Here is a 17,693-nt window from a genome sequence, read left to right as displayed (position 1 = left end):
CTTCTGCTTTATTTTGTTGTTGATTTGTCTGCCGAAGAGTACTGATAGAAGACAGAAAACAGTACTACTTGCTAGAGGCAAGGACGATCCCGAAAGACACAGTCTAACTTTTCCTCAAAGTTCCAGCAAGGAATTACTGACTTGCAATGTTTCTGCTGATTCTGGGAAAACTCAGAGAGGCTGCCAAGCTATCATGATACAGCAATGCGGACGTACATCCAAAACATCTCCCATGCATGCTGCTTTGCTATATTGCATAATAATGTAAGTATCCTTTTATTGTATCAGCATTATTTCATGACAGCCATTGTCTTATTACCTAATCTGGAATTGTTTAGTGGCAATAAGGTCCTCTGGCCCTCATCGTTCCTTGGATGAGTAACAATTGGTCTCTCTTCAGTCTTTACCTGGAAGGCAACACAGCCTAAGAAGAGTTAGAGCAAGTTAAGGTTACACTGGTGGGAATGCCCTGCGCACTGTTGTACTCCGTCTCTCTTGGACCCATTTCTCAGTATTTTGGACTGTAAAATTTCTACGGGAGCAGACAAGACTTTAGAGATTCCCAATCTCATGACAGATTTTTGCCACAAACCAAAGGGCAGCTCCAAATTGCCAAATAACGTTTGCCTTTGTACAGCATCTTTTTTCAAAGCCTGCAAATAATGTTTCAAACGCACACTCATGTATTTTAGTGGACAGAATTTGGCAGAGAAGCACAGTGTAGAGAAATCTAGCCCTGCCCTGCTTGTGCCAATGTGAACTTGATCACTAGTTCTTTGAAGCGAAGTCTCAAGTGTCCACTATACCCCTGTAAAAAATGTACTTATTATACAGGTTAATTAATAGCCTTGGTTTATGGACACTGGAAATAAGATTAGTAACTCACTTATTCTGTTTGGGTTCCATCCTATGCCCAGTCACCTCAGCATGACTGTCTGCATCTACTCACGTAAATGACAGGACTAACATCTGTCAGCTGCAGTTTCTTTTTCCACCCCCTCCAGAGGAGGAAAAGTTAATGTTAAAAGAATACCTCTTGCGCTTGGGAAAGAAAGTGGTTAGCTTTGTGTTAGTTCTTCGTTACAGTGAGAGCTAATTCCAGTGGCAAGTAGTAGCCCCTCTGTTGTCAAGTGACTGTAAGTGATACATAGTAAGTGATACACAGAATGTAAGCAGTGGTCTACATCTACTGCATTACTGCAACAAAAGGTATTACACCAAAGATTAACCTAAGCTGTGCAACTTTGCATGTTGGCGTGTCTGGAGCCTATAACTCTTAGTCACGATTGATAGATGGATGATGCAGTACACGCAGGATGTGTATTTGCTCATTAGACTTTCTTCGGGAATGAAGTATTGATTCTGTGAGCTAACCCTCCCCACAAAAACCCTTACAGTTTCCTCTCATCATGACAGACCTCACCAGACAGTTACTACATATGTAATTTTCAGCAGCTGACCAGTATAGAATACACTCCATACGAACACATGTGTGACCACACTGAATCTCTCCTGAGACCCACCACAAAGCGGCCACATGGCTTTTGTGAGCACTTTCCTCTCAGTCCAGCCAAGCCCACCTACCATGCAGCAAGCAGCGCAGTCCTGCTAAGAAACTAGCACAGAGAGAAGATTTTTCTAGAAGAAGTCTTGGTCACTTGCAAAGTGTGGCAGGGTAAGGTAAACTTCCAATGCTTCAAACGTAACTTCACAAGTATCCTTACTATTATTAGTACTTAAGAGTATTATTTTCCTCCCCCTCTCCCCAGTTTTTCCTTCAAGCTCATTTTCTAATTTTTCCTCTTCAGCATTTGTACTCAATTCTATTTCAAGTTGCGTGTGTAGGGTTTTAATTATCTTCTATTTTGGGGCATTAAAAGATTGTGAATCATCCCACCTTCTGGGAGATTAGTAAATCCAGTGATTACCAACAAAAATGCTGCTCAATACCTATTATCCATGTTAATTATTCAATTAAAAAGTATGCTGGAGCCATCAGCAGGACACTTCCATTTCACGGCTGAATAGAAGAAAAAAAATCTTTCAAAATTGCTCTAAAGCAATTATTTCAAAACTTGTTTTTCAGAGCTAATCTTTCTCCTGTACCTACATGCTGGTACAATAAAAGCTGCGCATGGAGGTCAATGGATGAAGCAGCCCATGCAGAAATCATTCAGTAGATACAGAGGCTTTTCTTGGACACCCCCCTAAGACGAAGCCCTCATTCGCGCCCATTTTTTTTTCCCTTTCTGCATGTGTTTTGAGTAGATTACATTTTGTTTCTGCCTAACCTTTTTAGACACAAGGATGCCGCCATATCCGTTAGTATCCTGGGACCCTTCCTAATCAAGCTTAGGACCATCAAGTAATTCAGAGTCTTTAGAGTGACTTCTCTTTCTAGCACTTCCTGTGCTTCAAACTTTATTTTTCTTCCATTTTTTAATCTTGATTTTGCATTCAGAGTGCCTATGTGCCATCTTATCATCTGGCTACAAGCCTGAAATGAGTTGACTGACTAAGCTGGCGAGGAAACCGGACAGCAGGTGGAAGAGCAGCCTGGGATGGAGCCCTTTCCTAACTGGTATTTACACCACAGCCAAAGCACTCACTGAAATATGGTTCCTCCCAGGTCTTTCAAGCTGGTCTTAAATTCATATATGCCCTCATACTTCATCACCATGGCAAATTAAGCTACTCCAAAACTCCTCCAAATCCTACTAACAAAAACCTGGGTGCATTTCAAAGGAACCTTTCATTTCTGGGATCTGTTTGTGGCACCTGTGGAACAAGTGTTAGGCAACATACAGTAATTTGCTAAAACAAGTAATTTTGAAATTAGCTAACCCAACAAGCACCACTACATGAAGATCTCACATTACCTGTCTGAGGTTGCCATTATCAGAACATTTAGCCACTATAAATAAAGATGCTCCAGAAATCAGAATTTGAGCAGAAAATACACCTGGATGTATACCTGTGTCAGGCAACAACTTGCAAGGCTCACCTGCCTTTTATACTTTCAGAAGGATTTTCAAGAGGACTTTCAAATGGAGGCCACCATAGAACAGTATCTACACATACCCTGCTTCATGGAAAGATAGGTGCAAATAGGCTTTTTCCAAGAGATGGTGTATGCAGGAAGCCCGTCAGTGCCTTGTAATTCCAGTTACGGTCTCCGTCCATCCTACCAGCGAAAGCAACGTGGATGTTAACATACAAAACTGACTCTGGGGAACAAAGCAGATAAATGGTAGTCAGCTGTGCACGATGCAAATGAATGGGTCAGGGATTACTGTTAAAGGGGCCCATCATACATATTTGTACATATATTTTTATACATACATATATAAATACACACATGCTTTAAAATGTGAAACAAGGGTGAATACATAAGCTTCAGACTTTCTATTTTCAGGTGCATTAACATCTGCTGTACAGACACAAAAAGCCAAAAAGGTTAGACAAACAACTATATGCAACTTATGACTTAATACGAGAGAACTGTGTCTGCTGCCTGTCTCTAGGGACTGTTCTTTCATTTGGGGCTAACTGAAAAGTTTTCTGCTTCCTGTCTATTTCTAGCTAAATGTAAAAGCTGTGACTTCAGCAGACCACTTCAACTATCACAACGGTGCTTGTTGAGAACAACATAGTCGTATCCTTCGTTGGGCTGCTCCACACCTTCATGCAGCTAGCACGGACAAAACACTAGTGCTCCATGGAGAAATTTCTGCATATAAAGTAGAGAAATAACTCTTCCCAGTCCAACCTGGGAATGATTCTGCTCAACCTTCAGTACCAGACTTGACAGGTGAGAAGACTGCCATTTGGTAAAGCCACTCGCCCATCAGCTTCATGCAGGCACAGGTCAGCTGATGAGCAGCATTTCTATTCTCTCCTACCCAAACCAGGGCAGAGTAAAGTAACATAAAATCCAAATAAATATTTAAAAAAAACCTTTAAGCATTCTTTTTACATTACAATTCCCATCACCATTTGCTTTTCTCAGTTGCTTAACTTAAAATAAAATTTGTAAAAAGGCAATTTTCAATCCAGAGTCACTGTGTATGTAGACGCCTGACACACCCCAGTGACTTGTTTTTGCGGGAGTTGCACAGTAGTCCTTGTGTTGCCTCAGTAACAACTCCTACACTAGGATACTTGAGGAAACCAGGGCACAATTTAATGAGTACCGTGGCACGTACTCTGTAGTCCTAAAGCTACGTCAGTGGTGTCTGGGAGGAGACTGTTTACTTCTTACCTTGACATTAACAAAGAGAATATGAAATAGACTCTGTCACTCATGACACATGCAAATCCCAGTGCTTTGCAGAACGATGTGACACAGCTACTGACACAAATGATACCAGAGAAATGACCAAAGTACATGTATTAGGTTTGGAGTTTGTTCCGAAAAACCTCCTTTTAAAAAAAAAAAAAAAATCCTGTCTGAATGAAATTTGTTAAATCAGATGTTCTGTAAGGAAGAAAAGACAGATAAAATTAAATAAAGGGGAAAAAAAAAAAGAAAAAAAAAGAAAAGAAAGTCCTATGAGCCTGTAGAGAGAATAGGGAAGATCCTGCAAGGAAAGTAGCCCAGCTCAGCATCAACTAGACTAGTGAAGTTTTACAGTTCTCAAACTACATTCTGGATTTCCTATGCTGATTTGCTAATGGAGCTAGCCTAGAGTAAAGAAGAACTGGTGAGCTGCAAGCGTACTGTTGGTACTAAAGACAGCCGTGAAAAAAGCAGGACGGCTGCTTCATGAATAGCAGAGATGGATATGACAGGATTCGCAAAAGCTGGTTAGGAAAGTTTAAGAAGCAAGCAAGTAAACAAGTTAAAATGTCTTTTTCTGGTTTTACCTTTTTGCTCTTCGTAATTGGAACCTTGTTTATAAAAGCAGTTTACTTCTCCCCCTACTCAAACAGCCTAGAGGTGCCATACCATCGGGATGGAATGCCTTCCCCCCGCCTTTTTCTTTTCTGGTCAGAAAACAGGCAGAGGATGCAGGCCAGGGAGACAATTCAATAATGATTTAGTGATTTTTTTTCAAATATAGCCAGTTCCTAAAAGGATTTGAAGGGTCAATAGGTGTCAAAAATACAATTTTCTCTGGAACAACTACAGCACCTCTTCACATTTTTATAGTAATTGTTAGGGACAACAAGACATTTTTCTTGCAATTATGGGACACGTGCAACAGTCTATAGGATCTGACAGATCTGATGTGCAGAAAAGAGCATTGCTCTCAGAACATGATGGTTACCTCAAATATTCTATAACCCCATATTGCAGCCAAAGCTCTGCAAATTACCACAAGTGATTCTCTAAAGCAGTCCAGTAGTAAGATCTTTGTGAGCTTTACAGTTAACTTCTCTAGGATCAGAATTTAATCCAAAAATAAGGACAATCTGAGAAGAAAGAAGGATCCAACAGTCAATATGAAATAATAGCCTTGGGGAAAGCACAGGCTCTCCAGATGGTGGGTTTGGACTTTTTCTGCCTTTGGTTATGGCGACCTCAGGTCTGGCTGTTGTTTATTTTTATAGTATTTTTCAAATTACACTCCAATTTTAAGCATTCATTACTCTTTAATTAGAAATGGATTTGACTGTAAATGTCAGTGCTGGTTCAAGAGGGCCTACAGCTTGAAAGAGGGAATTCCTTACATACAGAGAGACAGGCTTTGACACATTGAATATTTTATTATTTATTTATTACTTTTGAAGCTTTGTATTTACAAGTTTTTATTTACAAAACTGGATAAAGGGGTGTGTGTGATTACTCTTTCCTACAGAAATAACTTTGTGAACTGGTAATGCTCCCTCAAGCATTTGGTATCTGCTTTAGCCTGTGGCAGGTTTCATTCATACACATTTTGACACTGCATTCTAAACATTATTTCAGACATTTTTTTCAGTATGTGCCCTTTTTTAATAGAAACAAACTGCATTAGTCCCTAAAAAGAACTACTCAGGTGGCCAACTAATGAGATTACCTCTTTACCCCTAGTAAAAAAATCTGGGCAACTCCTCTAAAGGATAGTCTATAGTTATTTAAAAGTACTGACTACAGAAAAGTAACATAAACTTTCCCTGCTTTTCATCATTTTACAAGTGCCTAAGTATTTCTTTACCATTTTATTCTCGGAATAATGGGAAAAGGTATTTACTTTCTGAAATACAAAAGGAATTGCTTTAATTGTATCCTACATATTAAAATAATCATTTGTGTATTCAGAAAAAATATTATTCCTAATGTAAAAGGTAAAATAGTTTCCCTTAAAATAGTGTTTTATTCCTCCTTCTTACATTATTGGAATTTCGCAGTCATTTGCTGTTCACTGTCACTCAAATGTTTTACTGAAATAGATGGCAATGCTACCAGAAAGCTGTCAGATGGCTCTGAAACAACATGCCATATCACCTTAGATCTATGTGACTTATGTCGCACGTTTGGTAACAGTTCCATTTATTTTCTATAACCCTAAGACAAATACCCAAAATATTAGAAAAATGTACAAGCAATGCCCTGAGTACACAGCAACAACAGCATCAGCCCACACAGCTCCTAAGGCCTGTCTGAACTAAAATGTATTTTAACATTATGAAATATTTTAAACAGATTTAGAAAAAAAAAATATTCAGGGCTGAAATTCCCTTTTCACCCAGACGCCTTATATCTGGGGTTTATAAATGCCTTTGTTTATGTTGTTACCATCATGCACTACATGGCCTCCCTTTTAATACAAGTTAAATACAAAAATCAGTATGAATGAAATACAGCTGGGAAAGAGAAAGGGCAGTTGTTTCCTCAATTTTATATATGCATGTCTTTCAGCTTTTCTAAAGCTGCTGTCTTTCAGCTTTTCTAAACACAATTACAGCCTTTGATGAGCAAATAATGTACGAGACACTACTACATGTCAGCCTTCAGTCTAATCACATATGCACACTGTCATCAGTTACTCCCTAAATGTTTGTCTTAGAATCATAGAACCATAGGGTTGGAAGGGACCTCTGGAGATCATCTAGTCCAACCCCCCTGCCAGAGCAGGGTCACCCAGAGCAGGCTGCACAGGAACGCATCCAGGCGGGTTTTGAATGTCTCCAGAGACGGAGACTCTACCACCTCTCTGGGCAGCCTGTGCCAGTGCTCTGCCACCCTCAAAGGAAAGAAGTTCCTCCTCATGTTGAGGTGGAACTTCCTATGCTCAAGTTTGTGCCCATTACCTCTTGGCCTGTTGCCGGGCACCACTGAAAAGAGCCTGGCCCCATCCTCCTGACACCCACCCTTTCAGTATTTATAAGTGTTGATAAGGTCCCCCCTCAGCCGTCATTTTTCCAGACTGAAGAGACCCAAATCCCTCAGCCTTTCCTCATCAGAGAGGTGTTCCAGTCCCCTAATCATCTTGGTAGCCCTTTGCTGCACCCTCCCCAGCAGTTCCCCGTCCCTTGAACTGGGGAGCCCAGAACTGGACACAGTACTCCAGGTGCGGCCTCACCAAGGCAGAGTAGAGGGGGAGGATGACCTCCCTCGACCTGCTGGCCACACTCTTCTTGATGCAGCCCAGGATGCCACTGGCCTTCTTGGCCACAAGGGCACATTGCTGGCTCATGGTCATCCTGTTGTCCACCAGGACTCCCAGGTCTCTTTCAGCTGAGCTGCTCTCCAACAGGTCAGCCCCCAACCTGTACTGGTGCATGGGGTTACTCCTCCCCAGGGGCAGCACCCTACACTTGCCCTTGTTGAATTTCATAAGGTTCCTCTTTGCCCAACTCTCCAACCTGTCCAGATCTCTCTGTATGGCGGCACAGCCTTCTGGTGTGTCAGCCACCCCCCCCAGCTTTGTGTCATCAGCAAACTTGCTGAGGGTGCACTCTATCCCCTCATCCAGGTCATTGATGAATATATTAAAGACGACTGGACCCCGTACTGACCCCTGGGGAACACCACTCGTCACTGACCTCCAACTAGACTCTGTGCCCCTAATCACTACCCTCTGAGCTCTGTCTTTCAACCAGTTGTCTATCTGTCCATTACTGTCCATTCATCTAACCCACTCTTCCTAAGCTTCCCTATGAGGATGCTGTGGGAGACCGTGTCGAACGCCTTGCTTAAGTCAAGGTAGACCACATCTGCCGGCCTCCCCTCATCTATCCATCCAGTCATGCCATCATAGAAGGCTATCAGATTAGTCAGACATGTGTCTTCAGTGTGGGAACCAAGCAGCAAGTTATCACACGCTTTTCAACAAGTTTTGTCTATCCCTCCATAATACCACGCCATTGCTGATAAGTTTCCACGCTGCTTCCATGCCCTCGCTCCCACCAGCCTCAAATAGAGCTGCCTGGCTCTGTATGCCAAGACATGCAGGACCACAGCATACCACCTTATTTCTTGCTTGCACCCAAAAGAAATTAAGGATAACTTCTGTGTTAATCTCCAGGATCATGGGATAAAGGAGGCCCCTGAAATTAATTTCTTAGTTGTAACAAAGTTAACGTAGGGGTAATCTGTTACAGGACATAGAAATGGATTCTGTTTTCTGTAATTACTAAAATAGAGCCCTGTTGCTCTTTAGGCATGCAACATTTCTGCAAGAAGATAGCAATGGGAGTTTCAGAAGCTGTTTTAGAAATGAAGTCCACAAAAGCATTAGCAGCAACTTTGTCAGACTGCATTGACACAGATCCATGGGCTGAACTGGTTCTGTTCTGACAGACCAGTGATTCTTAAATAGGTTGTATTTCGCTCAGGAACAGAGAACATACTGCAGAAAGCACATTTTGACGTTTAAGCCACAGTAGGTCCAGAGCTTTTCATATGCATACAGCTTTCTGAGAAAGTTCCCTGGTACTTCCAGCATCCAAATGATAGCCCAAAGGCACGTTTCTACCATTCCGTGAAAACAACTACTGCTAAATCATTTCAGATCTGCTGGCGATATGCTTAAAACTGGGAAAGCTACAGTTGTTGCAATGGGTGCTTGTATTTACAAAGTAATTAGCATTGACAATATTCCCAATCCTAGTGTCACGTTTGAGTGGACGGCATTCCCAAACTGTGCTGAGATACAATATGTGCATCCTTCTGTGCTCATAATTTCTAATGATTTACAGAAATAAAAAGGAAAGTTGTGGGATTCATTCATTTTGGATCAAATTTGCATTGCAATTCTGGTTTTCATACAGTGTAACGATGTGTACTTCTGACACACAGCAGCTCTTTCACCATTGCTTCAAGGAACAAAACCAGGATAAATGACTGCACAAAGACTGGAAATGGAAAGAATGAATGACAAGAAATAAAGGCAGATCATTTCTAGACAAGGAGCAAACAAATACAATAAAAAAAAATAGTATACTGATTTTTGTGTTAAATCATCGCAGCATTATTATGTTTTGGGTAATTTTACATATACATACACATATATGCATCTACAATTTTAGTAATATATGATAAGAACTTCTTCATGGCCTGTCTTGTAGCTCACCACTGAGGGTTTTAACTGCTTCGCTGTATAGCAATAGCAACTCACAAACAGTATGTGACAACATGTACCATAATCAGGGAGGAATTTTCCCCACGAATTGTCCCCAGACAGTCTTTGGAAAGTTACTACTTGGAACAAGAACTAATACATAAGCATGACATTCCCTTTTCTGCCTCATTGACCTGGGTAAGCTAATAAAATGAAATGACTGTTCCAGAATAAACGCTCATCCATGTATTATTATTTAAAAACTGACAAAATAACACAAGGAAAAAAAATAACAAATGCATGAATGCAATATGAAATTAACCGTAATGTAAGCTTTAAGTATAATCAATATGTAATTAGAGCTGTATGGAAGAGGCAATACTTTTCAGACTGTTGACCTAAAGGGTATCTTTTCTTATATTTAGGCTGAGACATTTCTTTTAACTGAGATTTCAAAGTGCAGTGTTATGCTATTTTAGAAATACAAAACCAAAGCAAATTCTGCTATAGCGTGTGGTGGTTGAGCTGAGGTATCATGACTGAGGTTCAAATGAAATAACTTCACTGCTAACTACAAGCTAATAAAGAGAATGCAAAAGCACTTCCTTACCTTTGTGTCCCTATTAATTTACTAAAAAATACCACATGCTAACACTTGGAATCACTGTTTTACTAGAGAACACAGCTCTGTTAACATGAAGTCCAACTTCTTGTGGAAAAGGACCCCAGCATCGTAAATTAACATTAAATGCAAATTTAACTGCCTGCTTGTCTGATCTGATCACCATGGTACCCAGATGCTTTATAGATAAATACAGGAACATAATCCTTAATTCAAAGAGCGCACAATCTGCCAAGGTAAATTTACACAGGGGTAAACTCAAAGGGAGCTGTTATTTCAAGTGCAGCTTGCAAGTCTAATCTGGAGTAGGTAACATCACCAGTACAGGAGATTTGCACTGAGGTCAGAAACATTAGTTATTTCTTCAAAATAAACTTTGATAACCATAAACTCTGACAATAGCTGCATGAGAGACAGAAGTGTAGCTTAAGGTGGGACACACAGGACAGTCCCAATAGGTTTTGAAGGTGAACTGAGGCAAAGAAAATTTTGTGGATCAAGCTGTACATCATGAATGCAGAAGAAGAGGGTGATTGCTATTCCAGGACCATGAGAGTACTGGCATTTCCAAGATTTGTAACTCAAGCTTGCCTAAAATAAGGAGATTAAAACAACCCTAAACTTTGGTTTCTTTCACATTGCTTCTAGGTTTCTGAGAGTTTGCGATGTACTGGGATCATACAAACAAGCTTTGTTTCGTAACAGAAGGAAACTAACTTAGAAGAAAGAAAGATTGATTGATTCTTATGTAAACCCTTGTTTCCTGGAGCTGAGCTTTCAAGTAAAACATCAAATACTATAGTTGCATAGCAACCTCCCCACCCCCATTACAGGTGGACTGGTTGGCCAGTTCCACCTTTCCTGTTTCTCTAGGCTGCACAAACACAGCGCTTGAATAGGTAGGATTTATGTCAGCAGGGTGAACTTCCTCATTTGTGGACAACTTGTATTAAAGAAAACAAGAGTTCTACCCAAAACAGCCTGAGGTGGAAACCTGTGATGTTCTGAGTTTATGTATTCCAATATATTATGAAAATGAATAGCATCTAATGTCTTATATAAACTTACTTTTACACCCTCATCTTACATTGATTGGATTATTCAGATAGGTAGAGGGCATTTTCAGTGCAAGCAACACTATGCTTAGTAGTCAATTTTTATTTGCTGTTAATCACTAACATTTTTGGAAGCATTCCAGTATTATATCAGATAATCACCATTAACACTAAATTTTGTATCACTGATCGTGAGAAATAACTGCAATCAACACTTTTAAAAGCTTTGTCTGCGTATTTACAACTAGAGTAAGCATATACTAGAAAAAAAACAAGAGGAATACTGGTATGCAAAAGCATGCAACCCCAATTACAAATGAGTATGTTCCGCCCCACCTCACTTTGTTCTCTTTTTTTGTTTGTTGATGACTGCTATGCTAAATACTGGCAAGTTCGCCCTTTGATTTCCAATCATCCTTTGATGCCTCTATTTTCCTTCCGTATGTTTCTACTTTCTGCCCTTATTATTACCTTCGAGTATTAATACCCTTAAAACCAGGATGCGCGTGACTTTTTCTAAAATAAAGTTAAAATACTTTAAAAATGATTAATTGTTGCAAGCTGTGACTCATAGTAAGATTCATAGAAAGCTACTTCTGATGTCAAACAGTAATGTGGCAGGAAAAAGTCCTGTAATCTAGACATAAAAAGAACCGAAATTACTGCCATGCCATTTTCTCTGTTGGGTGGCCGCCAGGTACGTGCTGCTTGTCCCCTCGCTGGGCTTCCAGCCGAGCCAGAGTGGTGTTTGTCTGCCACCTCCCGGGTGAGTCACAGTGCGGGGGACACAGAGTGGTGACAGGCAACAGGGACGGGCCGCAAGAAGAGATCTAGTCAGGGTAGTGATCATGAAACGCATTTTAACTACTTCAAAAATACTTAGGTTACGAAGTCAAACACTCAAAAATTTGAGAACACTGCATTAGTGAACTGTGCTGCTGTATTTGTATACATTATTTCATCTTTATCCCTCTAGCTGCAAGGCTTGTTTTGGACTCCACTTTAATTCAGTACACAAATAGCATTATTCAGTTGGAGGGTTTTTTTGTTGGTTTGGTTTTTCATTTGGTTGGTTGTTTTTTGGGTTGGTTGTTTTGGGTTTGGTTGTTTTGGGTTTTTTTTAAACTTTGTTCTGCAATTTCAGTTTTTTTAGATTTCTTCTGTTTTTCTGCCTGGAAATTTTGTCCAGGCAGCACTGAAGGATGTCAGTCTCTCTCTGATTTTCAGACACTTGGACACTGTTGCAGCCTGGTGGCAGGCATGCAGGAATGCCATAGAAATGTCTGCTGGACATGCGAGACTGGCTGTGCACGTACTGGAGACCTGATCTGCACACTTACTATACACCCAAAGCATTCAGGACATATTGGACTCACTGTATGTAGACTATAAACGGTACACCCATAAATATCTGTCCACAAATCTTAAGAAAAAAACAATGTAACCCCGCCTCTAAGGCTATCCAGCTGTTGGCTTAAACAACTTTCAGCACTATTTTCACTGCTTAATGTTTCATTATTAAAATACAGTTTTAAACAGAGACATCCATCTTCAGATTTCATTTCATTATGGTAAATTTTCCAAAGAATCCACAAGGTAATATAAATAAATGTTGATGAATACTAATACTGATCTGCAGCAGCAAGTAGTGTTATAGAAAGAAAAGAGAACAACTACTGACACTGGGAAAGAACACTAGCAAGACTTTAAAAAGCTTGTTCAGTATAAATGTGGATTATTTACACTTTTCTTGGAAAGCTGAAAAGCTGCTTACAAAAAATAAACTCGGCAATACTGTGTTAAATAGCATTAAATTATAGCCAATTCAAGCAAATTAATTGACGTTGAGGAGGCTAGAATTCAATTCATAATTTTAACATCTTATTACGCTATTAAAATACATTACTGCAACTATGCAGTCTGCTACAATTATTTTCCATTATTCACCCCAGTTATTCACTAATCCATTCACCTTTGTTTTCTGCTCATATATTACATTTCTAAATTGGTTTCACTCCTTAAATAAACTAATTTTAAAATCTGTCAAATTTATCTCAATTCTCCAAAAAAGAAACTTCTTTTGATTGCATTTACCTCTGCATGTCACTGATTCCCTTTTTAATTTCATAGCAGACTGTGATCATGAAGCCTGATTCACTGGGTAACAAGGGACACGGAATTTCATCCTTTGCTATTGCTGACATAACCTACTTTTCTGCACCTGTAATCTAAACACCTTTCATGACACGTGACCCTCTCTCCACTTTCCACATCGTAGACCTCTACTGGGAAGATAATCATGAGCATCTCAGACACTGGTGCCTGGAATAACACATGCACAGTGTATGCCTCCCATGCCTTTCTTGTGCAGAATGCCTACAGTAGTCAAATGGGAAAGATGACAACAAAAGCCGTGAACTAGAAAAAAAAGCAGAATTAGAACAAAACAAGACATCTCCTCAACTACTGATGATAAACAAGACCACTACGGTATCTGGCAATATAGAAGCAGCAACAGATTCAATACCTGGGCTGCATCATTTTGACACATTAAGGTCTTCCGTATTCCAAATCCCACAGAACATATATCAGTCTGACTGAGTCTCACGTAATAAGCAAGTGGCTCACTGCTCCAATATCCTACTTCAGCATCTGTACATCATGTATTTAGAGCAAAGAAAGGCTCTCTATAGGGCTGTGCTGCACCTGACATGGGGATCAGAGTTAGAAAATACCCAGAATGAAACCTATTTCAGAGAATATTACTCAGGCAACAGATCTGATGCCACAGCTCCTACCAGTCACATACCAATGCAAATAGTTTCACACGATGACATTCCTGTCAGCTGAAGGGTGCTTACAGGATACCACTGCCCTCTCCTCCTCACCGCCCAAATCCCTGCAGCTGCTTCCTTCATTCTTCACAACAAACCCAGCAGTACCAGTGCAGAGCACAAGAAAACAAACCCAGCAAAGCATGTTAGCTTGGGTTTTGCTTTCTTCCTCATCTTTGCCATTGATGCAACCAATTAATGAGACACACCTCACTCTAAACCATCAAGTGGGGAGCAAAACCAGTTTGGCACAAAGATGAATTTCATTCTTAATTATGGCCTATGGGAATATAAATTTAGACTACCTTCTTATTTTAGTGCACAGAATTCCCATGCTGTTGTCAATTTAGAAATGTAAAAGGACAGATTATGAGCTCTATAGGGGTACTCAAGTACTCCAGAACTCTCAGATGAGGAAACAACAGGGCCCACCATCATCCTTGCCAATAGTAAGACAGGGTCTGTCAGTTTTCAGGTCAACATGTCTTCACTCTATGTATGCTGAAATCCAACTTAGAGGAGGGGTGACAGAGCCCACAGCCTCCAATAATATTATGAATGAGTGGGGAGGACAATCCCCAGCATCACCTGTGTTCACGTAGCTTGTGATTCAGCATTAACATATAGAAATTAATAGGGCAGTTCAAATCCAAGAGCTGTAAACATTCTCTCTAGCATTGAATAGACATAATTATATCTGCGAGTGAATCCTTTTTAAAAGAAGTTTCTGAACAATGTTTTTATGGTTATAGAGTTGCACAAAACCTGTGATTTCACAAGTAGTATTAAAAAATAATCTGCTGTGGCAGCTAAAATTACATGGAAGACATGTAAGTCAGCTCTATTTGATAACCACTGCCCCAACTCTGTGAACACCATTTCCTTTCAAGTTTGCTCCACTTTATGGTTTGCCAAGATCTTGGCCTGGCAACCTTTAAGGTTCAACATCTATTTGTTTTAAGATCTCATTTTTTTCTAGTTGTTTTTCCCTAAGTGACACATAATTTTTGTATATTTTTTCCAAGAAAAATATTTAAGTACCACTGAACTGTAGGTATAGCTCTTCAATTCATGTTCAGTTTCAGATTCGTTTTCAATTTCTGCAACACTCACAGAGCACTATAATCCACAATAGCTTACTTGTTAACTCATAGCTTGCCATTAAATTTCGTGTCAATTACGGAACTAAGCATGAATCACTACAGCATAATACATATTAGCAATGTCCTGTTGCTTTGATATCACAAACCATCTGAAAATTAAAGTGCAGCCATCCCAAGCAGACAGGCCTGTAATCATGTCTTCACTGCTCTAGTTACCTTGGGCTAGAAGCCTTGAGCTACTCCACTCGAGATGACGCAGCTTGAGAAGGAAGGGAAGAAACAGCCACGTTTTAAAACAACATTACAGCTATGCAGAAGAAATTAGCAGCTAAGTAGTTGTAAGCTTAACTGCTGCATCCCCATTATTTGCCCTCTCACCGTCAGCCAGAAAGCTACAAATCAGCCTGTCAAATGGGTCAACCAACACAAACTCACACTACTGAACTCAACCCAGTAGACTTTTATGAGGCCCAAATTTAAATTACAGTGAGGCAAAACTTGGGTTAACACTGTTACATCTAAACTCTAAATTTAAGAGAAGGAAACATCTTCAAAGTTACTTTGAAACATAACCTATCATTTACACACAGGTTTTGTACATAATACTGCCTCATGTGAGATTCATGCTAAAATATAAACATCTTCATCATCACACAGTTGTGACGAAGTTCACATTTAACTGCAAAACAAGTCGAACTATTAGGGCTTAACTGGTGAGATACAAGATATCAATACGAACTTAAAATCTAATTTTATTTCCATATATTACCTTTTAATTTTCTCCAACTAACACGTTACAGAGTTAATACCATGTATTAGAGCTGCAGTTCATGCAAACTATCACAGCAACACTTGACAGAAAGGGAATTTTGCCTGACAGCTGGGATTTTGCCTGAGGTCTGTTCTATGCATGGAATTAGAGAAATCAAAAGCAACACCAGTTTAAGAGATAGTACATTATTTTATTATGTGGGGTGAGGGGCTGTAGGAGAGAAAGAGCAAAAGTCTAAATGACATTAGGCATTCCTCATTTTGCTCTTTACTGACTTGTTCTATGAGACAAGCAAGATGTCCTAGGTCTCGTCATCATTCAAAAACACCTTTATCATTTTATGAAACTGAATAAGGCAATCCCAAAACCACAAACAGCTAAAACTACATACTTGAAAAAAAAACACAAAGAACTAAAACAGGTCCTGTAGACCTAAGAATAACTCATATTACTAACTGGAAGTTTCACCAGCATTGTTTTAAGCGATTAATTATAAAGAATTGATTCATACATGGGAAATGGAAAAACATTACATCGATGAATTTGAAATGCAATTTTTTTTTAAATAAACTGTATTTATGTATTAAATGTTTTCAAAATTAAATCTGTTGTGACATGGAAGAAATAGCCTACAAGAAACAACAAATTAGTCTGGTATCATAAAATCACTATTCTCTAAGAAATCGGAGGACAGCTTATTTATCAAGACAGATTGATAGGCATGTCTGTATTTCACTTCTGAAGAGTAACAGAATCAAAATTCTTCAATACTGAGAAGAAAAATGTTATTCCACAGATGGTCAAATAAGCATTTATGACTGGCTCCCTCTTTTTTTGTGGGAGTCAAGCTTAAGAAGGTTATGTATTGTGTTTTTCTAATGTCTTCTTTATACACAGTACTGTGGTTTACGAATGTGACTTCTGGAAGATGAAGCGTAAAGGAACCCAAGGAGTGCTGGTATCAAGTTACTTTAAGTATTTCTGCATAAATATGACTGTATTATACAATTTTAAGAACACTTACGCTGCTGTTGTGAAGGCAGCTAAGTCAGCTTTTGCCTTGGTATCTGCCAAGCCTCCTTCAATGAGTTTGTTTCATATAGGAGTTTCTCTGCAGTAGCCGATTCAAAGCCCTTCTCCCGCAGACAGACTGGTGATTACTTCGCAAATAAAATTAAGTAGCTTTAGGGGAAGCTGCTTCCTGTGTCCTTGAGGTCTTTTGAGACAAGGACCTCTTAGCCTGTCTTTTGAACTTGCCTCCTTGATCAACAACAGCTCTCGTGAGGTGAAAGAGATAGATGCACTCCTAGCAGACATTGCTGACACTACCGTAGATGGCCTACTGCAAAGAAGTGACTGTTCAAGAGGCAACGCTTCAGTAATGTAACAGCTCATGACGAGCCCACAGGGCCAGGGCTAGAAGTCACCAAAAACCTTCTACTTTCTGCCCAACGTCCTTCAGAGCTTCAACAACAAGCAGTCGGCCGGGACACAGCGACCGGCCAAAGGGAAAAAACGCCCACACTGCGACCCTTACGGGCGCCATGACCACAACTACTGTGGCGCCCGGGGCCCCACGCGCCCGTCCTCCGGGGAGCGCCCCACTGGCAGCGTCGCCGTGCCCCTATGCGGCGGCGGTAGCCGGTGGGAGACGGGCCTGCCCCCTACAACGCCAGGAAAGGGGGCCCGGACCCCGCCGTCGTCTCCCTCAGGCTCTTCCCATGGGGGCGCGCAGTGACCGCTTCCGCCCCGCGCGCTGCCGTGACGCACTTCCTGCCGCTCTCTCCCCCGCGCCACACAGCGGCCGCTCAAAGCACCG

General features: G+C 40.3%; 1 long non-coding RNA gene across 1 annotated transcript in view; it reads right to left on the bottom strand.

Moving 5' to 3' along the window:
* The window catches only part of LOC134514613 (uncharacterized), a 34,911-nt gene extending 17,295 nt beyond the window's left edge, over positions 1 to 17,616 (bottom strand). The window contains exon 1 of the long non-coding RNA XR_010070754.1: positions 16,899 to 17,616. This is a non-coding gene — a long non-coding RNA (uncharacterized LOC134514613). The remainder of the gene's footprint in view (positions 1 to 16,898) is intronic.
* Positions 17,617 to 17,693: the final 77 nt, after the last annotated feature.

The sequence above is a fragment of the Chroicocephalus ridibundus genome, chromosome 4 (assembly GCF_963924245.1).
Source record: "Chroicocephalus ridibundus chromosome 4, bChrRid1.1, whole genome shotgun sequence".
Lineage (NCBI taxonomy): Eukaryota > Metazoa > Chordata > Aves > Charadriiformes > Laridae > Chroicocephalus > Chroicocephalus ridibundus.
This window is presented reverse-complemented; position numbering and strand designations above follow the sequence as displayed.